Here is a 26,846-nt window from a genome sequence, read left to right on the forward strand (position 1 = left end):
AAAAAATGGTACTGATGAACCTAATGGCAGGGCAAGAATAAAGACGTAGACATAGAGAATGGACTTGAAGACACAGATGGGGAGGGGAAGTTGGGGCAAAGTGAGAGTATCATCGACATATATACACTACCAAATGTAAAATATATAGCTAGTGGGAAGCAGCAGCATAGCACAGGGAGATCAGCTCAGTGCTTTGTGATGACATAGAGGGTTGGAGTAGGGAGGGGGGGAGGGAGGCTCATGAAGGAGGGGACATGGAGATATATGTATGCATATGGCTGGTTCACTTTCTTGTACAACAGAAAATAACACGGCACTGTGAAGCAACTATACCCCAATAAAGATGTATCTAAAAAAAATAAAAAGAACTACCGTATGACTCAGCAGTCCCACTACTGGGCATATACCCTGAGAAAACCATAATTCAACAAGACACTTGTACCCCAATGTTCATTGCAGCACTTTTTACAATAGCCAGGACATGAAAGCAACCTAAATGTCTATCGACAGATGAATGGATAATGAAGATGTGGTACATATATACAATGGAATATTACTCAGCCATAAAAACGAACGAAATTGGGTCATTTGTAGAGATGTGGATGTACCTAGAATCTGTCATACAGAGTGAAGTAAGTCAGAAAGAAAAAAAACAAATATTGTATATTAACGCATATATGTGGAATCTATATGCATTAAAAAATTGTACAGTTGAACCTATTTTCAGGGCAGGAATAGAGACACAGATGTAGAAAATAGATGTGTGCACACAGGGGGCAAAGGGGGGGTGGGACAAATTGAGAGATTAGGATTGACATATACACACTACTATGTGTAAAACTGATAGCTAGTAGGAACCTGCTGTATAGCACAGGGAGCTCAGCTCAGTGCTCTGTGATGACCTAGATGGGTCATCTAGGGATGGGGAGGGGGTGGGAGGGAGGGGATATATGTATACATATAGCTGATTCACTTCGTTGTACAGCAGAAATTAACACAACAATGTAAAGCAACTATACTCAAATAAAGAAATAAAATTTTTTAATGAGAAAAATCCCAGAAATGTAGAGATTAAACAACATGCTACTGAACAACCAATGAGGCACCAAAGAAATCAAAGAAGAAATAAAGAAATACATAGAGACAAAGGAAAACAAATGTGACATACCAAAATTTATGGGATAGAGCAAAAGCAGTTCTAAGCAGTTCTAAGTTCATAGCAATACAGGCCTACCTCAAAAAATAAGAAGAATCTCAAATAAACAATCTAACTTTACACCTAAAGGAACTAGAAAAAAGAAGAACAAATGAAACTCAACTTTAGGAGAAGGAAGGAAATAATAGAGATAAGAGCAGAAGTAAATGAAATAGATAATAAACAAACAAACAAAAAAAGATCAATGAAACTAAGAGCTGGTTCTTTCAAAAGATAAGCAAAATTAACAAATATTTACCTAGACTAACAAAGAAAAAATAGAGGGCTTAAATAAACAAAATAAGAAATGAAAGAGGAGACCTTAGAAATATTTCAGTACACCACAGAAATACAAACGGTTATAAAAGACTACCACAATTTTATGCTAACAAATTGGACACCCTAAAAGAAATGGATAAATTCATAGAAACATTTAATCTTCCAAGACTGAGTCATGAGGAAATAGAAAATCTGAATAGAGCAATTACTATCATGGAGATTGAATCAGTAATCAAAAATCTCCCAAAAAACAGAAGTCCGGGACAAGATGGTTTCACTGGTGAATTCTACCAAACATTCAAAAAAAGATTTAATACCTATCCTTCTCAAATTTGTCCAAAAGATTGAAGTGCAGGGAACACTTCCACACTCATTTTATGAAGCCAGCATTATCTTGATACTAAAACCAGACAAGGACATCATACAAACGCACACACACACACACACACACACACACACACACACACACACAAATTACAGGTCAATATCCTTATTGAAGATAGATGCAAGAGTCCTCAACAAAATATTAGCAAACCAAATTCAACAATACATTAAAAGCATCATACACCATGATCAAGTGGGATTTATTGCAGGGATGCAAGGATGGTTCAACAGCCACAAATCAATCAACATGATATACCACATTAACAAAATAAAAGATGAAAATCTTATGATCATCTCAACAGATGCAGAAAAAGCATTTAACAAAATTCAACATCCATTTATAATAAAAACTTTCAACAAAGTGGGTGTAGAGGGAACATACTTCAATGTAATAAAGGCTATATATGACAAACCCACAGCTAACATTTACTTAATGGTGAAAAGCTGAAACCTTTTCCTCCAAGATCAGTAACAAGACAGGAATGCCTACTCTCACCACTTTTATTCAACATTGTATTGGAAGTCCTAACCACAGTGATTAGGCAAAAATAAATAAATAAAATGTAACCAAATTGGAAAGGAAGGAGTAAAATTTTTGCTATTTGCAGGTGGTATGATACTTTATATAGAAAACCCTAAAGATTCCATCAAAAAACTATTAGAAGTAATAAATGAATTCAGTAAAGTTATAGGATAGAAAATCAATCTACAGAAATCAATGGTGTTTCTATACACTAATAATGAACTATCAGAAAGAGAAATTAAGGAAATCATCCCATTTACAACTGCATCAAAAATAAGTAAGTGAAATACCTAGGAATAAATTTAACCAAGGAGCTTAAAGACCTGTACATTGAAAACTATAAGACACTGATGAAGGAAATTGAAGACACAAGTAAATGGAAATATATTCCATGCTCATAAATGGGAAGAACTAATATTGTTAAAATATCCATACTACCCAAAGCAATCTACTATCAAATTCAATTCAATGCAATCCCTATCAAAATTTCAAAGACATTTTTCACTCAACTAGAACAAATAATTCTAAACTTTGTATGGAGCCACAAAAGACCCTGAATAGCCAAAGCAATCTTGAGAAGGAAGGACAAAGCTGGAGGTATCATGCTCCCTGATTTCAAAGCATACTACAAAGCTATAGTAATAAAAACAGTATGGCACTGGCATAATAACAGATGCAACATATCAATGGAACAGAATTGAGAGCCCAGAAATAAAACCACAAATATACAGACAACTAATTTACAACAAAGGAGAAAAAAATATACAGTAGAGAAAGGACAGTCTCTTCAAAAAATGGTGTTGGAAAAACTGGACAGCCACATGCAAAAGAATAAAACTAGACCACTATCTTACACCATACACAAAAATTAACTCAAAATAGATTAAAGACTTGAACGTAAGACCTGAAACCATGAAATTCCTAGGAGAAAAAATAGGTGGTAACTTCCTTGACATCAATCTTAACTATGTTTTTGTGGATCTGACCCCAAAGGCAAGGGAAATAAAGCCAAAAATAAACAAATGGGACTTCATCAAGCTAAAAAGCTTTTGCACAGTGAAGAAAACCATCATCAAATGAAAAGGCAAACTACTGGATGAGAGAAGATATTTACACATCTGACAAGGGGTTAATATCCAAAAATTGTAAAGAATTCATACAACTTAACAACAACAACAAAACCCCACCAGATTAAAAAATGGGCAGAGGATCTGAATAGACATTTCTCCAAAGAAGACATACAGGTAGCCAACTGACACATGAAAATCACTAATTATTAGGGAAATGCAAATCACAGCCACAATAAGATACCACCTCATACTTAGAATGGCTATCACCAAAAAGACAAGAAGTAACAAGTGTTGGAAAGGATGTGGAGAAAAGGGAATCTTTTTACACTGTTGGTCAGAATGTAAATTGATTCAGCCACTATGGAAAATAGTATGAAAGTTCTTCAAAAAGTAAAGAATAGAACTGCCATGCAATTCAGCCATTCCACTTCTGGGTATTTATCCAAAGAATATGAAAACATTAATTTGAAAATATATATGTGCCCTGATTTTGTAGCAGCATTATTTACAAGAGCCAAGATATGGAAACAACCCTAAGTGTCCACTGGAGGATGAATGGATAAAGATACCATATATATACACAGTGGAATACTAATCAGCCATAAAAAAAAGAATGAAATATTGCCACTTGCAACATCTTGGATGGACCTTGAGGGAATTATGTTAGTCAGAATGTGAAAGACAAAAATCGAATGCTTTCACTCATATGTAAAATCTAAAAAACAAAACAAAAATGAACAAATAAAATGAAAAAAACTCATAGACATAGAGAACAGGTTGGGGAATGGGCAAAATGGGTGAAGGGGGTCAAGTATATGGTGATGGATGGTCATAATGTTGTACACCTGAAACATATAATGTTATACACCAATTTTACCTCAATAAAAAAATTGCATCACAAACCCATCGAGTGAGGACATCATTGCTTGACCTAAGAATAATATGGCACTAGAATCCATTTTGGCCAACAGAATCATCACCATTGTCCCCCAGAATGGAATCCCTATTGTCCCTGCTTCTTCTTGCCACCAACTCCCAATTAAAAATTCCAGGTGATAACTTGTGCTTGGCTATGCCTAAGTCACGTGACTATGCTCTTGCTGAAACGAAGTCTGGGAAGTTTGGACATGATGACTGGATCTGCAGCAGCCATCTGTAACTATGAAGAGACAAGCTGAAGAAGATAGCCAAAGATAGCATAACAGAAAGTGAAAGAACTAGGTCCTTGATGGCACTGCTGAGCTGCTATACCAGTCTTAAGACTGTCTAATTCTGGATATTTTATTAAATAAACAATAAATTTCTTTAGAATTTCAGCCACTATTGTCAGAGATTTTATTGCTTGCAGTAAAAAATTTTTAACCATTATAGAGGGAAAGAGATACATACTCAAGTAATTTTTATCTAAGGTGGCTGGTAGGTGTGCTCTAACGGGTGGAGGGGGCAGAAGAGTAAAGTTCTTCAAACTTCTGTGTAAATCAGGATCAACTGGAGTGATTGCTAAAATGCAGATTTTCACAGCCCATCCTCCAAAATTGCTGGCTCAGAATCGTGAGGCATAGGCATTATTATGGCATCCAGATGCATCTGATTCAGGCAGTCCACTGAACATAGACGATGAATTCTGCCAACAGAGGCACCCTGGTTTAGAAAAGCACCAGGACAGGCAAACCTAAGTCTATTTTCTTATTCCTCCTCTCTGAGTCCCAGGTTCTCATCTGCAAAACTAAATGTGATAGTGAATGTCAAGTAGCTAACAGTACCTGGACACAGAAAACAATATAAATAATATTGTTTATAGTATCAGACTGCCTGGGGATCCTGGCTCAACTGACTGTATGACTTTGGGAAAATTATTTAAACTCTCTGTGCCTCAGTTTCTTCATTTATACAATGCAGATAATAATGGGACCCACCTCATATAGTTGTGATGATCAGTAAGTTAAATATGTTGAGCACTTAGAATAGCAGTTGGCAGGAGTTAAGTTTCAGTAAAGGTCAGCTTTAATTATTATTGCCAGGGTCAGGCATTCGTCTTAATCAAAGAGGTTCCCCACCCCTACTCCTACCCCACAGCACCAGGGTTTGGGAGTACCAGGAAGGACACAATCTTTCTGCCTGGAGGTCACTGGGAGGACCTTTGAAGGAGGTGAGATTTGATTTCTCCTTTGGTCAGAAGTGGTCTAATCAGGGCTGAGCCTGTGACACCAGAGACCTACACTGAGGCTCAACTCAGAGCTCTGAGGGTTTGCCCAGAGTAGAGCAGAGACTTCCTTCTCTGGAGAATCACAGGGATAGACACTGAGCAGCAGCCTGGATATTAAGGAAAGATCCAAGGATGCTGACAGCTGAGGCGAACCCACTGCAATCTTAAAGATAACCAACAGAGGGAGACCTAGACCAGAACCAGCTTCTAGCATTTAGCAACTAGCAAATGCCAGACTCAAGAAATTAGATGACTTCAATGTGCAGTCAAGATTGAGAACTAGCACCCTAAAGAGGGGTGAACTTGCTATAACTGTATGTATTAATCCAGCATGGGAGGGGGACAGGGAGTGGGGTAGAACAGATGTATATCAGACACTCCAAATTCTCTTGGCCTCACTTGACCCAGTCACTACTGTAGGAACTGATTCTGGTGTCTGACAATACTTTGCCTTGTACCTCCAGTTTAGACTCTCTTCCCCTGCCCATGACTTTCCTTGTGATGCTAAGGACCCAGCTCAGTATCCACTGAACTGTACTCCTAAAAATAGTTAAAATGGTAACTTGTATGTATATTTTATCACAATTATTAAAAATAAATAATTTTTTAAAAAACATCATAAAACAATAATTATTAAATCATGTCAATATGTTTATAATGTATAAAGATGTAATTTATATAAAAATTACACAAGGATTAGGGAGGAAATGGAGCTATATTGGAGTAAATTTTCTATATGTAATTCACACTAAGCTAAAGTTAATTCAAATTAGATTTTTTAAGTTAAGATGCTAATTGTAACCCCAAGGCAATCACTAAGAAAATAACTTCAAAATTATAGTGAAAGAAACAACAAGGAAATTTAAATGGTATACTAGAAAATATCTATTTAACACAAAAGAAGTCAGTAATAGAGGAACAAAGACATAAGACAGAAAACAAATAGCAAAATTGCAGATATAAATCCTATCTTAATGGTAATTACAGCAAATGTAAATGGGTTAAACTCTCCAATTAAAAGGCAGAAGTTGGCAGAATGGATTTTTTTTCTTTTTAATGACCAAACTATATGCTGTCTATTTGAAGACACAAACATGTTGAAAGTAAAAGGATAGAAAAATATATACCATGCAAACAGTAACCAAAAGAGAGAAGAGTGGCTATACTAATATTAGACAAAATATACTTTAAGACAAAAATTCTTACTAGAGACAAAATAATGCATGTTCCTGGTACAAGATCTTTGTAGACCAAGCCAGGAAATACATATACTTACCTTCACTCCAGAAGGTTTTCCTGAACACTAATGTTTAAGAACCATTGGTGAATGTAGTAGGCCCATGGAGGATTTAAATTGGCCTATACTTTGTTTTTAAAGTGTTTGAATCTATTGCTGACATTTAAAAACCACGAGACTGACATAACATTCAAACTTGCTGCTTCTCTAAAAGCCTGGCCACACTGGGTCTGCTTTTCTACTTAATAAATGTTGGCTCCAGGGACTTCCCTGGTGGTCCAGTGGTTAAGACTTCGCCTTCCAATGCAGCGGGTGCGGGTGCAATCCCTGGTCAGGGAGCTAAGATCCCACATGCCTCCTGGCCAAGAAAAAAAGAAACATAAACAATAGAAGCAATATTGTAACGAATTCAATAAAGACTTTAAAAAATGGTCCACATCAAAGAAAATCTTTTAAAAAACAAGTTAGCTCCAGCTGATACCAGCTTCCTTTTTCAGTAAGTCTGTTATCCAATTCCCCACAGTTCCCACCTAGAAGAAACTTGGAGCTTGGCCAGGCCAACATTCCCCTCCACCCTTACCATCCACTCTCTTTTCATGGATGGGGAAACAGACCTAGCAAGGCAAGAGCCTGGCCAAGAGTCACACAGGGAGGCTCATGCAGGAGCAGTTCTGCTGCTGCTAGTCACTATCCCCTCCATAGCACTAACATAGCATATAGCACTAACATAGCCCATAGCACTACCATAAAAAAGCAGAAATGCTGCCTTTGAACTCTTACCCTCCAGGGTGAGCTGATGTGGGCTCATCCTTCACCTGTTGCCTGGGTCTGCCAGTTCTTTCTCCCCCATCAAAACCATTTTAGGAGACTCCAGCAGTCACAGTACAACTGAAAGTTGAATGGATGACAGCAAATCAGGGAGGGTACGGTCAGGGGCACTTGCATCTTAACAGACATCCAGGGTGAGCCAAATGAGTGATTGAGATTCTAAACCAGGAATTTCAGACACTTGACAGAGAATTGAGGAGGGCACACCTAGTGAATCTTCCCACTACTGTTGAAATTGAAATCAGACTATAAAGAGAAGTGTCTCCCTCCCTCCCACCCTCCCTATCCCACCCCTCTAGGTATGGGAACATATGTATATGTATAACTGGTTCACTTTGTTATAAAACAGAAACTAACACACCATTGTAAAGCAATTATACTCCAATAAAGATGTTAAAAAAAAAAAGAGAAGTGTCTTTTAAGTGATTTCAGCTGCAAAACCCTTTCTTCAAATGAAACAACTAATGGAACATAAGTGTATATAAAGTAATCAGAGAATTTCCATGATTTGGTGGGAGTGGGGGCCAGGAGCTGAGTTCACTCCACTCCCCCCTTGTAGTAGACACTCACGATGGACCAAGCCTTCCTCTCGGCACAGCTGGGGTAGAGTCCCATGCACCATTGCCAGGGTCTCACAGCAAGTGTGTTCCGTGGGCAAGTCTCTGCTCTGCTTTTAGATAAGCTTCAGGAGGCTGCTCGGCCCTGTGCAGGCACATTCCAGAAGTATGAGGAGTTAACACCTCTGGAGGTGACCCACTACCAGCGGAGACTGGACTCGGCTCTATCATCTTTTTGGAGGGACAGGCCTAAAGTGTGTTCCATACAATTCTTCAGAGAATGACCAGCAGGATTAAGCCCCAGTTGTTCATCGTAATTGTCTTATCTATTCAGGCTGCTATAACAAAAAAACATAGACTGGATGGCTTATAAACAACAGAAATTCATTTCTCATGGGTCTGGAGGCTGAAGTCTCAGATCGTGATGAGGTTCTGATAAGGACCCTCTCTGGCTGCAGACTAGTACTGTCTTCTCATTGTATACTCACATGGCATAAAGAGTGAGGGAACTCTCTAGGGTCTTATAAAAAAGGGCACTAATCCCATTCATGACAGCAGAGCCTGCCCAAAGGCCCAGAGGCCCCACCTCCTAATATCTTCACTGGGATTTCAACATATGAATTTGGGGTGGGACACAAACATTCATAACAGTAATCCATTTATTAACACACTCTTTACTGACATTCCTTCGTTTCTGTGTCACTTTTAATGCTCCTTCACTTCTAGCTCCTTGGATCACCTCCCAAATCAACTGTAGGCACACAAGCCTTTCCCTTAGGTTCTGCTTTCATGGGAATTCAAACTAAGACATCCCTCACTACTGCCCCCAACTTGCCTCCCCAGACACTTGCCAGGGCTCCTCCATGTGGGTGATAGCCACTGCCCTAAGCACCTCTAGACCCTGGGCTTCTCGACTACTGTGGCTAATACCAAAAGCTCAGCCTCTGTACACTGGTGCCGAATTGAATCTTGGAGACAAAGTTTTGGGTGAAGTAGAAAAGAATAGCTTTATTGCTTTGCCAGGCAAAGTGGGTCACAGCGGGCTCCTGCCCCAAAAAACTACGTATCCCAACCCGGGAGGATTTGATGAGGAGTTTTATAGCAATAGTTCAAGGGTGGGGTTGCTGACAAGATTAGGGTGTGTGCAGGGTCTGTATTCCTTTAATCTCATCTCAGGTAGTCTTCTAATCTTGATGAGCTTCTCTGGTCCCTTTAATCTTGCCTCAGGTGGTTTCTTGGCTGCTCCTCCCTTGATTATAAACTGTTTGAATCTTCCCTTTGGAACTCAGGGAAGATCATGGAGGCTGGAGTCTTGCCTACAAACAAGAAATGGGGGACAGAAAGGCTTCCATGGCCAGGAGCCCCCTTCACATGCAAGAAACCATCTGGACTCAGAAAAAAGTAGCCCAAAGGAAAAGATCAATGCTATTGACTTCATACAACATTTACAATTCTTTAAATAAAATTAGGAGCACGATTCAAAGGCCATGGTGACTAGAGCGATAGAAGAAGTAAGGGACAGAAAGCCTCAGCTTCCGGATGGAGTTAGAGGATGGGAAGGGATGCCATAGGAGCAGACTGGGGGGGAGATAAAAAGATTGGTCTTGGACATGTGCTTTTGGTGCCTGAGAGATAACCTGGTGGAGTTTCCAGGAGACTTTGGTTACCAGTTTCTGGAATTCAGGAGACAGAGATTTGAAAGACAGCAAACTAGAGATGATATTAAAAGTCATGAGCATGGATGAGATCCCTCAAGGTAAATGTCTAGAACAGAAAAGAAGCTTAAAATCATTGTTTTAAAACTTAACCATGGTTTCTGAAAGGTGGATTTTTAGTGGTAGTGAAATAAAGGAACTTCAATTTTATACACTTTTTTTAGCTTTATTATTGCAAGTATTATTTGTATTTATTTCTTGGATTTTGTATTTGTATTTATTTGTACTTTATCATTATAAATAATTTAGCTTTATTATTACAAATAGTAGTGTAAGATATTTAAAATGTACATCATGGTGATTTGATAAACATGTACATTGTAAAAGGATCCCCCCGGCAATCTGGTTAACACATCCATCACCTCACATGTTTATCTCTCGCTCTCTCTCTCTTTTTTTTTTTTTTTCTGGTGAGAACATTTAAGTTCTACTTTCTTAGCAAATTTCAATTATATTGATACAATTCAGTGTTATCAACTATAGCTACCATGTTTTATATTAGATGCTCAGACCTTATTCATCTTGTAGCTGATACTTTGTACCTTTTACCGACCTCTTCCTATTACCCCCAGCCCCAGCCCCTGGAAACCACTTTTCTACTTTCTGTTTCTATAAGCATGAGCATGACTTTTTTGTTGTTGTTGTTGTTGTTGTTGAAGACTTTCCTTTATTCTTTGGAGTATTGAATACTTACTGTGTTCAGGTACTCTTCATACATTTCAACTCATTTAGTCCTCCTTGGGTCAACAAGGTCGGATCAAATGGGGGGAAAAATCTGCCTTCTTAGAGAGCATGTGTCATCATCTTCACAGGGTATCAGTGGCTTTATAAGACTGTCTCACTTTAAGAACACTGTGTCCAGTTCCTGGTGTCACAATTTTTGTTTTTTTAACATCTTTATTGGAGTATAATTGCTTTGCAATGCTGCGTTAGTTTCTGCTACATAACAAAGTGAATCAGCTACATGTATAAATATATCCCCATATCCCCTCCCTCTTGCGCCTCCCTCCCACCTTCCCTATCCTACCCATCTAGGTGGTCACAAAGCACCAAGCTGATCTCCCTGTGCTGTGTGGCTGCTTCCCACTAGCTATCTATTTTACATTTGGTAGTGTATATATGTCAATACCACTCTCTCACTTCATCCCAGCTTACCCTTCCCCCTCCCCGTGTCCTCAAGTCCATTCTCTACGTCTGCATCTTTATTCCTGTCCTGCCCCTAGGTTCTTCAGAACCTTTTTTTTTTTTTTTTTTTTAGATTCCATATATACGTGTTAGCATATGGTATTTGTTTTTCGCTTTCTGACTTACTTACTTCACTCTGTATGACAGACTCTAGGTCCATCCACCTCACTACAAATAACTCAATTTCGTTTTCTTTTTATGGCTGAGTAATATTCCATTGTACATATGTGCCACATTTTCTTTATCCATTCATCTGTCGATGGGCATTTAGGTTGCTTCTGTGTCCTGGCTGTTGTAAATAATGCTGCAATGAACATTGTGGTACATGACTCTTTTTGAATTATGGTTTTCTCAGGGTGTATGCCCAGTAGTGGGATTGCTGGGTCATATGGTAGTTCAATTTTTAGATTTTTAAGTAACTTCCATACTGTCCTCCATAGTGGCTGTATCAATTTACATTCCTACCAACAGTGCAAGAAGGTTCCCTTTTCTCCACACCCTCTCCAGCATTTACTGTTTGTAGATTTTTTTGATGATGGCCATTCTGACTGGTGTGAGGTGATACCTCATTGTGGTTTTGATTTGCATTTCTCTAATAGTTAGTGATGTTGAGCATTTTTTCATGTGACTCTTGGCTATCTGTATGTCTTCTTTGGTGAAATGTCGATTTAGGTCTTCTGCCCACTTTTTAATTGGGTTGTTTGTTTTTTTGACATTGAGCTGCATGAGCTGCCTGTATATTTTGGAGATTAATCCTTTGTCCGTTGCTTCATTTACAAATATTTTCTCCCATTCTGAGGGTTGTCTTTTCATCTTGTTTATGGTTTCCTTTGCTATGCAAAAGCTTTTAAGTTTCGTTTTGTCCCTTTTGTTTACTTTTGTTTTTATTTCCCTTTCTCTAGGAGGTGGGCCAAAAAGGATCTTGCTGTGATTGATGTCATAGACTGTTCTGCCTATGTTTTCCTCTAAGAGTTTGATAGTGTCTGGCCTTACACTTAGGTTTTTAATCCATTTTTAGCTTATTTTTGTGTATGGTGTCAGGGAGTGTTCTAATTTCATACTTTTACAGGTACCTGTCCAGTTTTCCCAGCACCACTTATTGAAGAGGCTGTCTTTTCTCCATTGTATGTTCTTACCTCCTTTGCCATAAATTAGGTGACCATATGTGGGTGTGTTTATCTCTGGGCTTTCTATCCTGTACCATTGATCTATATTTCTGTTTTTGCGCCAGTACTATACTGTCTTGATTACTGTAGCTTTGTAGTATAGACTGAAGTCAGGGAGCCTGATTCCTCCAGCTCCATTTTTCTTTCTCAAGATTGTTTTGGCTATTCGGAGTCTTTTGTGTTTCCATACAAATTGTAAAATTTTTTGTTCTGGTTCTGTGAAAAATGTCATTGGTAGTTTGATAGGGATTGCATTGAATCTGTAGATTGCTTTGGGTAGTACAGTCATTTTCACAATATTGATTATTCCAATCCAAGAACATGGTATATCTCTCCATCTGTTTGTATCGTCTTTGATTTCTTTCATCAGTGTCTTATAGTTTTCTGCATACAGGTCTTTTGTCTCCTTAAGTAGGTTTATTCCTAGGTATTTTATTCTTTCTGTTGCAATGGTAAATGAGAGTGTTTCCTTAATTTCTCTTTCAGATTTTTCATTGTTAGTGTATAAGAATACAAGAGATTTCTGTGTATTAATTTTGTATCCTGCTACTTTACCAAATTCATTGATTAGCTCTAGCAGTTTTCTGACAGCATTTTTAGGATTCTCTATGTATAGTACCATGTCATCTGCAAACAGTGACAGTTTTACTTCTTTTCCAATTTGGATTCCTTTTCTTTCTTTTTCTTGTCTGATTGCCATGGCTAAAACTTCCAAAACCATGTTGAATAATAATAGTGAGAGTAGGCACCCTTGTCTTGTTCCTGATCTTAGAGGAAATGGTTTCAGTTTTTCACCATTGAGAATGACGTTGGCTGTGGGCTTGTCATATATGGCCTTTATTATGTTGATGTAGGTTCACTCTATGCCCACTTTCTGGAGAGTTTTTATCATAAATAGGTGTTGACAATGTTCATTGCAGCTCTATTTACAATAGCCAGGACATGGAAGCAACCTATGTGTCCATCGACAGATGAATAGATAAGGAAGATGTGGCAAATATATACAATGGAATATTACTCAGCCATAAAAAGAAATGAAATTGAGTTATTTGTAGTGAGGTGGATGGACCTAGAGTCTGTCATACAGAGTGAAGTAAGTCAGAAAGAGAAAAACAAATACCATATGCTAACACATATATATGGAGTCTAAAAAGAAAAAAAAATGGTTCTGAAGAACCTAGGGGCAAGAAAGGAATAAAGACGCAGATATAGAGAGTTGACTTGAGGACATGGCGGGGGGGAGGGTAAGCAGGGACGAAGTGAGAGTGGCATGGACATATATACACTACCAAATGTAAAATAGATAGCTAGTGGGAAGCAGCCACATAGAACAGGGAGATCAGCTTGGTGCTTTGTGACCACCTAGAGGGGTGGGATAGGGAGGGTAGGAGGGAGAGGCAAGAGGGAGGAGATACGGGGATATATGTATATGTATAGCTGATTCACTTTGTTATAAAACAGAAATTAACACAGCATTATAAAGCAGTTATATGCCAATAAAGAAGTAAAAAAATAATAATAAAATAAAATAAATGGGTGTTGAATTTTGTCAAAAGCTTTTTCTGCATCTATTGAGATTATCATATGGTTTTTATCCTTCAATTTATTAATATGGTGTATCACGTTGATTGATTTGCGTATATTGAAGAATCCTTGCATTCCTGGGATAAACCCCACTTGATCATGGTGTATGATCCTTTTAATGTGCTGCTGGATTCAGTTTGCTAGTATTTTGTTGAGGATTTTTGCATCTATGTTCATCAGTGATTCTTTTTTTGTGATATTTTTGTCTGGTTTTGGTATCAGGGTGATGGTGGCCTCATAGAATGAGTTTGGGAGTGTTCTTCCCTCTGCTATATTTTGGAAGAGTTTGAGAAGGATAGGTGTTAGCTCTTCTGTAAATGTTTAATAGAATTCACCTGTGAAGCCATCTGGTCCTGGGCTTTTGTTTGTTGGAAGATTTTTAATCACAGTTTCAATTTCAGTGCTTGTGATTGGTCTGTTCATATTTTCTATTTCTTCCTGGTTCAGTCTTGGAAGGTTGTGCTTTACTAAGAATTTTTCCATTTCTTCCAGGTTGTCCATTTTATTGGCATACAGTTGTTTGTAGTAGTCTCTCATGATCCTTTGTATTTCTGCAGTGTCAGTTGTTACTTCTTTTTCATTTCTATTTCTGTTGATTTGAGTCTTCCTTTTTTTCTTGATGAGTCTGGCTAATGGTTTACCAATTTTGTTTATCGTCTCAAAGAACCAGCTTTTAGTTTTTTTGATCTTTGCTACTGTTTTCTTCATTTCCTTTTCATTTATTTCTGATCTGCTCTTTATGATTTCTTTCCTTCTGCTAACTTTGGGGGGGGGGTTTGGTGTTGTTGTTCTTCTTCTTCTTTCTCTAATTGTTTTAGGTGTAAGGTTAGGTTGTTTATTTGAGATTTTTCTTATTTCTTGAGGTAGGATTGTATTGCTACAAACTTTCCTCTTAGAACTGCTCTTGCTGCATCACATATGTTTTGGGTCATCAAGTTTTTATTGTCATTTGTTTCTAGGTATTTTCTGATTTCCCCTTTGATTTCTTCAGTGATAACTCTTGGTTACTTAGTAGCATATTTTTTAGCCTCCATGTGTTTGTATTTTTTACACTTTTTTTCCTGTAATTGATATCCAGTCTCATAGCGTTGTGGTAGGAAAAGATACTCGATACAATTTCAATTTTCTTAAATCTACTGAGGCTTGATTTGTGACCTATGACATGATCTATCCTGGAGAATGTTCCATGTACACTTGAGAAGAAAGTGTATTGTGTTGTTTTTAGATGGAATGTCCTCTAAATATCAGTTAAGTCCATCTTGTCTAATGTGTCGTTTAAAGCTTGTGTTTCCTTATTTATTTTCAATTTGGATGATCTGTCCATTGGTGATAGTGGGATGTTAAAGTCCCCTACTATTATTGTTATTGTCGATTTCCCCTTTTATGGTTGTTAGCATTTCCTTACGTATTGAGGTGTTCCTATGTTGGGTGCATAAATATTTACAATTGTTATATCTTCTTCTTGGATTGATCCCTTGATCATTATGTAGTGTCCTTCTTTGTCTCTTGTAATAGTCTTTATTTTAAAGTCTATTTTGTCTGATATGAGAATTGCTACTCCAGCTTTCTTTTGATATCTATTTGTATGGAATATCTTTTTCCATCCCCTCACTTTCAGTTTGTATGTGTCCCTAGGTCTGAAGTGGGTCTCTTGTAGACAGCACATATATATGGGTCTTGTTTTTGTAACCATTCAGCCTGTCTGTGTCTTTTGGTTGGAGCATTTAATCCATTTACATTTAAGGTAATTATTGATATGTATGTTCCTATTACCATTTTTTAATAGTTTTGGGTTTGTTTTGGTAGGTCTTTTTCTCCTTTTGTGTTTCCCGCCTAGAGAAGTTTCTTTAGCATTTGTTGTAAAGCTGGATTAGTGGTGCTGAATTCTCTTAACTCTTGCTTGTTTGTAAAGGTTTTAATTTCTCCATCAAATCTGAATGAGATCCTTGCTGGGTACAGTAATCTTGGTTGTAGGTTCTTCGCTTTCGTCACTTTAAATATGTCCTGCCACTCCCTTCTGGCCTGCAGAGTTTCTGCTGAACGATCAGCTGTTAACCATATAGGGATTCCCTTGTAAGCTATTTGGTGCTTTTCCCTTGCTGCTTTTAATATTTTTTCTTTGTATTTAATTTTTGATAGTTTGATTAATATGTGTCTTGGAGTATTTCTTCCTGGATATATCCTGTATGGAACTCTCTGCACTTCCTGGCCTTGACTATTTCCTTTCCCGTGTTAGGGAAGTTTCTGACTATAATCTCTTCAAATATTTTCTCAGACCTTTTCTTTTTCTCTTCTTCTCCTAGGACCCCTATAATTTGAATATCAGTGTGTTTAATGTTGTCCCAGAGGTCTCTGAGACTGTCCTCAATTCTTCTCTTTCTTTTTTCTTTATTCTGCTCTGTGGCAGTTATTTCCATTATTTTTTTTTCTAAATTTAATTTTTATATTATATTGTGGTATAGTTGATTTACAACTATGTAAATGTTGTGTGAGTTTCAGGTGTACAGCAAAGTGAATCAGTTATACATACACATATATTCATTCTTTTTTTTAAGATTTTTATTTTTTTATCTTAAAATCAGAAAGATGATTTTAATCTTATTTATCAATAAAATAATAACATATATTCGTAAAGCAAACAATTTTAAGAATATTTCTCTAAAGGCTTTCTGGAATTCCTAAAGGAAATTCATCTATTTTAGAAAGAAAATTCCAAGGAATTATGGAAAACAACATAAAATTATCAAGTAGCCCCCTTCCCCTACAACACACAGTAATCATTCTGGTACAAACCACTTTTTTTTTTTCTTTTTATGCAGCAGGTTCTTATTAGTCATCAATTTATACACATCAGTGTATACATGTCAATCCCAATCTCCCAATTCATCACACCACCACCTCCACCCCCCGCTGCTTTCCCCCCTTGGTGTCCACACGTTTGTTCTCTACATCTGTGACCCAATTTCTGCCCTGAAAACCGGTTCATCTATACCATTTTTCCAGGTTCCACAGATATGCGTTAATATACGATATTTGTTTTTCTTTTTCTGACTTACTGCACTCTGTATGACATTCTCTAGATCCATCCACGTCTCAACAAATGACCCAATTTCGTTCCTTTTTATGGCTGAATAATATTCCATTGTACATATGTACCACATCTTCTTTATCCATTCATCTGTCGATGGGCATTTAGGTTGCTTCCAAGACCTGGCTATTGTAAATAGTGCTGCAATGAACATTGGGGTGCATGTGGCTTTTTGAATTGTGGTTTTCTCTGGGTATATGCCCAGTAGTGGGATTGTTGGATCATATGGTAATTCTATACTTAGTTTTTTAAGGAACCTCCATACTGTTCTCCATAGTGGCTATATCAGTTTACATTCCCACCAACAGTGCAAGAGGGTTCCCTTTCCTCCACACCCTCTCCAGCATTTGTTGTTTGTAGATTTTCTGATGAAGCCCATTCTAACTGGTGTGAGGTGATACCTCATTGTACTTTTGATTTGCATTTTTCTAATAATTGATGCACTTGCAAATCTCTAATAATTTATTTGCATTTCTCTAATAAAGTGATGTTGAGTGGCTTTTCATGTGCTTCTTGGCCCTCTGTATGTCTTCTTTGGAGAAATGTCTATTTAGGTCTTCTGCCCATTTTTGGATTGGGTTGTTTGTTTTTTTAATATAGAGCTGCATGAGCTGTTTACGTACTTTGGAGATTAATCCTTTGTCCGTGGATTCATTTGCAAATATTTTTTCCCATTCTGAGGGGTGTCTTTTCGTCTTGTTTATGGTTTCCTTTGCTGTGCAAAAGCTTTGAAGTTTCATTAGGTCCCATTTGTTTATTTTTGTTTTTATTTCCATTACTCTAGGAGGTGGATCAAAAAAGATCTTGCTGTGATTTATGTCAAAGAGTGTTCTTCCTATGTTTTCCTCTAAGAGTTTTATAGTGTCCGGTCTTACATTTAGGTCTCTAATCCATTTTGAGTTTATTTTTGTGTATGGTGTTAGGGAGTATTCTAATTTCATTCTTTTACATGTAGCGGTCCAGTTTTCCAGCACCACTTATTGAAGAGACTGTCTTTTCTCCATTGTATATCATTGTCTCCTTTGTCATAGATTACTTGACAATAGGTGCGTGGGTTTATCTCTGGGCTTTCTATCTTCTTCCATTGATCTATGTTTCTGTTTTTGTGCCAGTACCATATTGTCTTGATTACTGTAGCTTTGTAGTATAGCCTGAAGTCAAGGAGTCTGATTCCTCCAGCTCCATTTTCTTCCCTCAAGACTGCTTTGGCTATTCGGGGACTTTTGTGTCTCCATACAAATTTTAAGGTTTTTTGTTCTAGTTCCATAAAAAATGCCATTGGTAATTGGATAGGGATTGCATTGAATCTGTAGGTTGCTTTGGGTAGTATAGTCATTTTCACAATATTGATTCTTCCAATCCAAGAACATGGTATATCTCTCCATCTGTTGGTATCACCTTTAATTTCTTTCATCAGTGTCTTACAGTTTTCTGCATACAGGTCTTTTGTCTCCCTAGGCAGGTTTATGCCTAGGTATTTTACTCTTTTTGTTGCAATGGTAAATGGGAGTGTTTCCTTAATTTCTCTTTCAGATATTTCATCATTAGTGTATAGGAATTCAAGAGATTTCTGTGCATTAATTTTGTATCCTGCAACATTACCAAATTCATTGATTAGCTCTAGTAGTTTTCTGGTAGCACCTTTAGGATTCTCTATGTATAGTATCATGTCATCTGCAAACAGTAACAGTTTTACTTCTTCTTTTCCAATTTGTATTCCTTTTATTTCTTTTTCTTCTCTGATTGCCATGGCTAAGACTTCCAAAACTATGTTGAAGGATAGTGGTGAGAGTGGACATCCTTGTCTTGTTCCTGATCTTAGAGGAAATGCTTTCAGTTTTTCACCATTCAGAATGATGTTTGCTGTGGGTTTGTCGTATATGGCCTTTATTATGTTGAGGTAGGTTCCCTCTATGTCCACTTTCTGCAGAGTTTTAATCATAAATGGGTGTTGAATTTTGACAAAAGCTTTTTCTGCATCTATTGTGATGATCATATGGTTCTTCTTCTTCATTTTGTTAATATGGTGTATCACATTGATTGATTTGCGTAGAGTGAAGAATCTTTGCATCCCTGGGATAAATCCCACTTGATTGTGGGGTATGATCCTTTTAATGTGTTGTTGGATTCTGTTTGCTAGTATTTTGTTGAGGATTTTTGCATCTATATTCATCAGTGATATTGGTATGTAATTTTCTTTTTTTGTAGTATCTTTGTCTGGTTTTGGTATCAGGGTGATGCTGGCCTCATAAAATGAGTTTGGGTGTGTTCCTTCCTCTGCAATTTTGTGGAAGAGTTTGAGAAGGATGGGTGTTAGCTCTTCTCTAAATGTTTGATAGAATTCACCTGTGAAGCCATCTGGTCCTGGACATTTGTTGGAAGATTTTTAATCACAGTTTCAATTTCATTACTTGTGATTGGTCTGTTCCTATTTTCTGTTTCTTCGTGGTTCAGTCTTGGAAGATTATACCTTTCTAAGAATTTGTCCATTTCTTCCAGGTTGTCCATTTTATTGGCATAGAGTTCCTTGTAGTAGTGTCTTAGGATGCTTTGTATTTCTGGGGTGTCTGTTGTAACTTCTCCTTTTTCATTTCTAATTTTATTGATTTGAGTCCTCTCCCTCTTTTTCTTGATGAGTGTGGCTAATGGCTTATCAATTTTGCTTATCTTCTCAAAGAACCAGCTTTTACTTTTATTGATCTTCGCTATTGTTTTCTTTGTTTCTATTTCATTTATTTCCACTCTGATCTTTATGATTTCTTTCCTTCTGCTAACTTTGGGTTTTGTTTGTTCTTCTTTCTCTAGTTCCTTTAGGTGTAAGGTTAGATTGTTTATTTGAGATTTTTCTTGTTTCTTGAGGTAGGATTGTATAGCTATAAACTTCCCTCTTAGAACTGCTTTTGCTGCATCCCATAGGTTTTGGATCGTCGTGTTTTCATTGTCATTTGTCTCTAGGTATGTTTTGATTTCCTCTTTGATTTCTTCAGTGATCTCTTGGTTATTTAGTAACGTATTGTTTATCCTCCATGTGTTTGTGCTTTTCACGTTTTTTTCCCTGTAATTCATTTCTAATCTCATAGTGTTGTGGTCAGAAAACATGCTTGATATGATTTCAATTTTCTTAAATTTACTGAGGCTTGATTTGTGACCCAAGATGTGATCTATCCTGGAGAATGTTCCCTGCGCTCTTGGGAAGAAAGTGTAATCTGCTGTTTTTTGATGGAATGTCCTATAAATACCAATTAAATCTATCTTGTCTATTGTGTCATTTAAAGCTTCTGTTTCCTTATTTATTTTCATTTTGGATGATCTGTCCATTGGTGTAAGTGAGGTGTTAAAGTCCTCCACTATTATTGTGTTACTGTAGATTTCCTCTTTTACACCTGTTAGCAGTTGCCTCATGTATTGAAGTGCTCCTATGTTGGGTGCATATATATTTATAATTGTTATATCTTCTTCTTGGATTGATCCCTTGATCATTATGTAGTGTCTTTCCTTGTCTCTTGTAACATTCTTTATTTTATTTTATTTATTTTTATTTTTTTGGAGGAAGAATTTAAGATTTTTTTTAACATCTTTATTGGAGTATAAATGCTTTACAATGGTGTGTTAGTTTCTGCTTTATAACAAAGTAAATCAGTTATACATATACATATGTTCCCATATCTCTTCCCTCTTGCATCTCCCTCCCTCCCACCCTCCCTATCCCACCCCTCTAGGTGGTCACAAAGCACTGAGCTGATCTCCCTGTGCTATGCGGCTGCTTCCCACCAGCTGTCTATTTTACATTTGGTAGTGTATATATGTCTATGCCACTCTCTCACCCTGTCACATCTTACCCCTCCCACTCCCCATATCCTCAAGTCCATTCTGTAGTAGGTCTCTGTCTTTATTCCCGTCTTGCCACTAGGTTCTTCATGACCTTTATTTTCCCTTAGATTCCATATATATGTGTTAGCATACTGTATTTGTTTTTCTCTTTCTGACTTACTTCACTCTGTATGACAGACTCTAACTCCATCCACCTCACTACAAATACCTCCATTTCATTTCTTTTTATGGCTGAGTAATATTCCATTGTATATATGTGCCACATCTTCTTTATCCATTCATCCGATTATGGACACTTAGGTTGCTTCCATGTCCTGGCTATTGTAAATAGAGCTGCAATGAACATTTTGGTACATGACTCTTTCTGAATTATGGTTTTTTCAGGGTATATGCCCAGTAGTGGGATTGCTGGGTCGTATGGTAGTTCTATTTTTAGTTTTTTAAGGAACCTCCATACTGTTCTCCATAGTGGCTGTATCAATTTACATTCCCACCAACAGTGCAAGAGTGTTCCCTTTTCTCCACACCCTCTCCAGCATTTATTGTTTCTAGATTTTTTGATGATGGCCATTCTGACCGGTGTGAGGTGATATCTCATTGTAGTTTTGATTTGCATTTCTCTAATGATTAATGATGTTGAGCATTCTTTCATGTGTGTGTTGGCACTCTGTATATCTTCTTTGGAGAAATGTCTATTTAGGTCTTCTGCCCACTTTTGGATTGGGTTGTTTGTTTTTTTGTTATTGAGCTGCATGAGCTGCTTGTAAATCTTGGAGATTAATCCTTTGTCAGTTGCTCCATTTGCAAATATTTTCTCCCATTCTGAAGGTTGTCTTTTGGTCTTGTTTATGGTTTCCTTTGCTGTGCAAAAGCTTTTAAGTTTCATTAGGTCCCATTTGTTTATTTGTGTTTTTATTTCCATTTCTCTAGGAGGTGGGTCCAAAAGGATCTTGCTGTGATTTATGTCATACAGTGTTCTGCCTATGTTTTCCTCTAAGAGTTTGATAGTGTCTGGCCTTACACTTAGGTCTTTAATCCATTTTGAGTTTATTTTTGTGTATGGTGTCAGGGAGTGTTCTAATTTCATACTTTTACAGGTACCTGTCCAGTTTTCCCAGCACCACTTATTGAAGAGGCTGTCTTTTCTCCACTGTATATGCTTGCCTCCTTTATCAAAGATAAGGTGACCATATGTGCATGGGTTTATCTCTGGGCTTTCTATCCTGTTCCATTGATCTATGTTTCTGTTTTTGTGCCAGTACCAAACTGTCTTGATTACTGTAGCTTTGTAATATAGTCTGAAGTCAGGGAGCCTGATTCCTCCAGCGCCATTTTTCGTTCTCAAGATTGCTTTGGCTATTCGGGGTCTTTTGTGTTTCCATACAAATTGTGAAATTTTTTTCTTCTAGTTCTGTGAAAAATGCCAGTGGTAGTTTGATAGGGATTGCATTGAATCTGTAGATTGCTTTGGGTAATAGAGTCAGTTTCACAATGTTGATTCTTCCAATCCAAGAACATGGTACATCTCTCCATCTATTTGTATCATCTTTAATTTCTTTCATCAGTGTCTTATAATTTTCTGCATACAGGTCTTTTGTCTCCTTAGGTAGGTTTATTCCTAGATATTTTATTCTTTTTGTTGCAATGGTAAACGGGAGTGTTTTCTTAATTTCACTTTCAGATTTTTCAGCATTAGTGTATAGAAATGCAAGAGATTTCTGTGCATTAATTTTGTATCCTGCTACTTTACCAAATTCATTGATTAGCTCTAGTAGTTTTCTGGTAGCATCTTTTGGATTCTCTATGTATAGTATCATGTCATCTGCAAACAGTGACAGCTTTACTTCTTCTTTTCCGATTTGGATTCCTTTTATTTCTTTTTCTTCTCTGATTGCTGTGGCTAACACTTCCAAAACTATGTTGAATAATAGTGGTGAGAGTGGGCAACCTTGTCGTGTTCCCGATCTTAGTGGAAATGGTTTCAGTTTTTCACCATTGAGGACAATGTTGGCTGTGGGTTTGTCATATATGGCCTTTATTATGTTGAGGAAAGTTCCCTCTATGCCTACTTTCTGCAGGGCTTTTATCATAAATGGGTGTTGAATTTTGTCGAAAGCTTTCTCTGCATCTATTGAGATGATCATATGGTTTTTCTCCTTCAATTTGTTAATATGATGTATCACGTTGATTGATTTGCGTATATTGAAGAATCCTTGCATTGCTGGAATAAACCCCACTTGATCATGGTGTATGATCCTTTTAATGTGCTGTTGGATTCTGTTTGCTAGTATTTTGTTGAGGATTTTTGCATCTATGTTCATCAGTGATATTGGCCTGTAGTTTTCTTTCTTTGTGACATCTTTGTCTGGTTTTGGTATCAGGGTGATGGTGGCCTTGTAGAATGAGTTGGGGAGTGTTCCTCCCTCTGCAATATTTTGGAAGAGTTTGAGAAGGATAGGTGTTAGCTCTTCTCTAAATGTTTGATAGAATTCGCCTGTGAAGCCATCTGGTCCTGGGCTTTTGTTTGTTGGAAGATTTTTAATCACAGTTTCAATTTCAGTGCTTGTGATTGGTCTGTTCATATTTTCTATTTCTTCCTGGTTCAGTCTCGGCAGGTTGTGCATTTCTAAGAATCTGTCCATTTCTTCCAGGTTGTCCATTTTATTGGCATAGAGTTGCTTGTAGTAATCTCTCATGATCGTTTGTATTTCTGCAGTGTCAGTGGTTACTTCTCCTTTTTCATCTCTAATTCTATTGATTTGAGTCTTCTCCCTTTTTCTCTTGATGAGTCTGGCTAATGGTTTATCAACTTTGTTTATCTTCTCAAAGAACCAGCTTTCAGTTTTATTGATGTTTGCTATTGTCTCCTTCATTTCTTTTTCATTTATTTCTGATCTGATCTTTATGATTTCTTTCTTCTGTTAGCTTTGGGGGTTTTTTTGTTCTTCTTTTTCTAATTGCTTTAGGTGCAAGGTTAGGTTGTTTATTCGAGATGTTTCCTGTTTCTTGATGTAGGCTTGTATTGCTATAAACTTCCCTCTTAGAACTGCTTTTGCTGCATCCCATAGGTTTTGGATCGTTGTGTCTCCATTGTCATTTGTTTCTAGGTATTTTTTGATTTCCCCTTTGATTTCTTCAGTGATCACTTCGTTATTAAGTAGTATATTGTGTAGCCTCCATGTTTTTGTATTTTTTACAGATCTTTTCCTGTAATTGATATCTAGTCTCATAGCGTTGTGGTCGGAAAAGATACTTGATACGATTTCAATTTTCTTAAATTTACCAAGGCTTGATTTGTGACCCAAGATATGATCTATCCTGGAGAATGTTCCATGAGCACTTGAGAAGAATGTGTATTCTGTTGTTTTTGGGTGGAATGTCCTATAAATATCAATTAAGTCCATCTTGTTTAATGTATCATTTAAAGCTTGTGTTTCCTTATTTATTTTCATTTTGGATGATCTGTCCATTGGTGAAAGTGGGGTGTTAAAGTCCCCTACTATGATTGTGTTACTGTTGATTTCCCCTTTTATGGCTGTTAGTATTTGCCTTATGTATTGAGGTGCTCCTATGTTGGGTGCATAAATATTTACAATTGTTATACCTTCCTCTTGGATCGATCCCTTGATCATTATATAGTGTCCTTCTTTGTCTCTTGTAATAGTCTTTATTTTAAAGTCTATTTTGTCTGATATGAGAATTGCTACTCCAGCTTTCTTTTGATTTCCATTTGCATGGACTATCTTTTTCCATCCCCTCACTTTCAGTCTGTATGTGTCTCTAGGTCTGAAGTGGGTCTCTTGTAGACAGCATATATATGGGTCTTGTTTTTGTATCCATTCAGCCAGTCTGTGTCTTTTGGTGGGAGCATTTATTCCATTTACATTTAAGGTAATTATCGATATGTATGTTCCTATTCCCATTTTCTTAAATGTTTTGGGTTTGTTATTGTAGGTGTTTTCCTTCTCTTGTGTTTCTTGCCTAGAGAAGTTCCTTTAGCATTTATTGTAAAGCTGGTTTGGTGGTGCTGAACTCTCTCAGCTTTTGCTTGTCTGTAAAGGTTTTAATTTCTCCATCAAATCTGAATGAGATCCTTGCTGGGTAGAGTAATCTTGGTTGTAGGTTTTTCTCCTTCATCACTTTAAGTATATCCTGCCACTCCCTTCTGGCTAGCACAGTTTCTGCTGAAAGGTCAGCTGTTAACCTTATGGGGATTCCCTTGTGTGTTATTTGTTGTTTTTCCCTTGCTGCTTTTAATATGTTTTCTTTATATTTAATTTTTGATAGTTTGATTAATATGTGTCTTGGCGTGTTTCTCCTTGGATTTATCCTGTATGGGACTCTCTGTGCTTCCAGGACTTGATTAACTATTTCCTTTCCCATATTAGAGAAGTTTTCAACTATAATCTCTTCAAATATTTTCTCAGTCCCTTTCTTTTTCTCTTCTTCTTCTGGGACCCCTATAATTCGAATGTTGGTGTGTTTAATGTTGTCCCAGAGGTCTCTGAGACTGTCCTCAGTTCTTTTCATTCTTTTTTCTTTATTCTGCTCTGCAGTAGTTATTTCCACTATTTTATCTTCCAGGTCACTTACCCGTTCTTCTGCCTCAGTTATTCTGCTATTGATCCCGTCTAGAGTATTTTTAATTTCATTTATTGTGTTTTTCATCGTTGCTTGGTTCCTCTTTTGTTCTTCTACGTCCTTGTTAAATGTTTCTTGCATTTTGTCTATTCTATTTCCAAGATTTTGGATCATCTTTACTATCATTATTCTGAATTCTTTTTCAGGTAGACTGCCTATTTCCTCTTCATTTGTTAGGTCTGGTGTGTTTTGACCCTGCTCCTTCATCTGCTGTGTGTTTTTCTGTCTTCTCATTTTGCTTATCTTACTGTGTTTGGGGTCTCCTTTTCACAGGCTGCAGGTTCGTAGTTCCCGTTGTTTTTGGTATCTGTCCCCAGTGGCTAAGGTTGGTTCAGTGGGTTGTGTAGGCTTCCTGGTGGAGGGGACTCGTGCCTGTGTTCTGGTGGATGAGGCTGGATGTTGTCTTTCTGGTGGGCACGCCCACGTCTGGTGGTGTGTTTTGGGGTGTCTGTGGCCTTATTATGATTTTAGGCAGCCTCTCTGCTAATGGATGGGGCTGTGTTCCTGTCTTGCTAGTTGTTTGGCATAGGGTGTCCAGCACTGTAGCTTGCTGGTCGTTGAGTGAAGCTGGGTCTTGATGTTGAGATGGAGATCTCTGAGAGATTTTCGCCGTTTGGTATTACATGGACCTGGGAGGTCTCTTGTGGACCAGTGTCCTGAAGTTGGCTCTCCCACCTCAGAGGCACAGCCCTGATGCCTGGCTGGAGCACCAAGAGGCTTTCATCCACACGGCTCAGAATAAAAGGGAGAAAAAATAGAAAGAAAGAAAGAGGATAAAATAAAATAAAATAAAATAAAGATATTGTAATAAAAAATAAGAAAAAAATTATTAAGAAAAAAATTTTTTTAATTTTTTAAAATAAATTTATTAATTGTTATAATAAAAAATAAGAAAAAACTTATTAAGAAAAAAGTTTATTAAGAAAAAATTTTTTTTTAATTTTTACAATAAAAAATATGAAAAACTTATTAAGAAAAAATTTTTTTTAATTTTTAAAAATAGAAAATAAGGAAAAAATTATTAAGAAAACATTTATTAAGATAAAAAAATTTTTAAGTAAAAAAAAAGGGACGGACCGAACCCTAGGACAAATGGTGAAAGCAAAGCTATACAGACAAAATCTCACCCAGAAGCATACACATATACACTCACAAAAAAAAGAAAAGGGGAAAAATTAATATATCCTGCTCCCAAAGTCCACCTCCTGAATTTGGGATGATTCATTGTCTATTCAGGTATTCAACAGATGCAGGTACATCAAGTTGTTTGTGGAGCTTTAATCCGCTGCTTCTGAGGCTGCTGGGAGAAATTTCCCTTTCTCTTCTTTGTTCGTACAGTTCCCGGGGTTCAGCTTTG

General features: G+C 37.2%; 1 protein-coding gene across 1 annotated transcript in view; it reads left to right on the forward strand.

The window, feature by feature from the left end:
* TGM6 (transglutaminase 6) overlaps positions 1-26,846 on the forward strand; it is a 76,313-nt gene that overhangs the window by 15,136 nt on the left and 34,331 nt on the right.

The sequence above is a fragment of the Eubalaena glacialis genome, chromosome 13 (assembly GCF_028564815.1).
Source record: "Eubalaena glacialis isolate mEubGla1 chromosome 13, mEubGla1.1.hap2.+ XY, whole genome shotgun sequence".
Lineage (NCBI taxonomy): Eukaryota > Metazoa > Chordata > Mammalia > Artiodactyla > Balaenidae > Eubalaena > Eubalaena glacialis.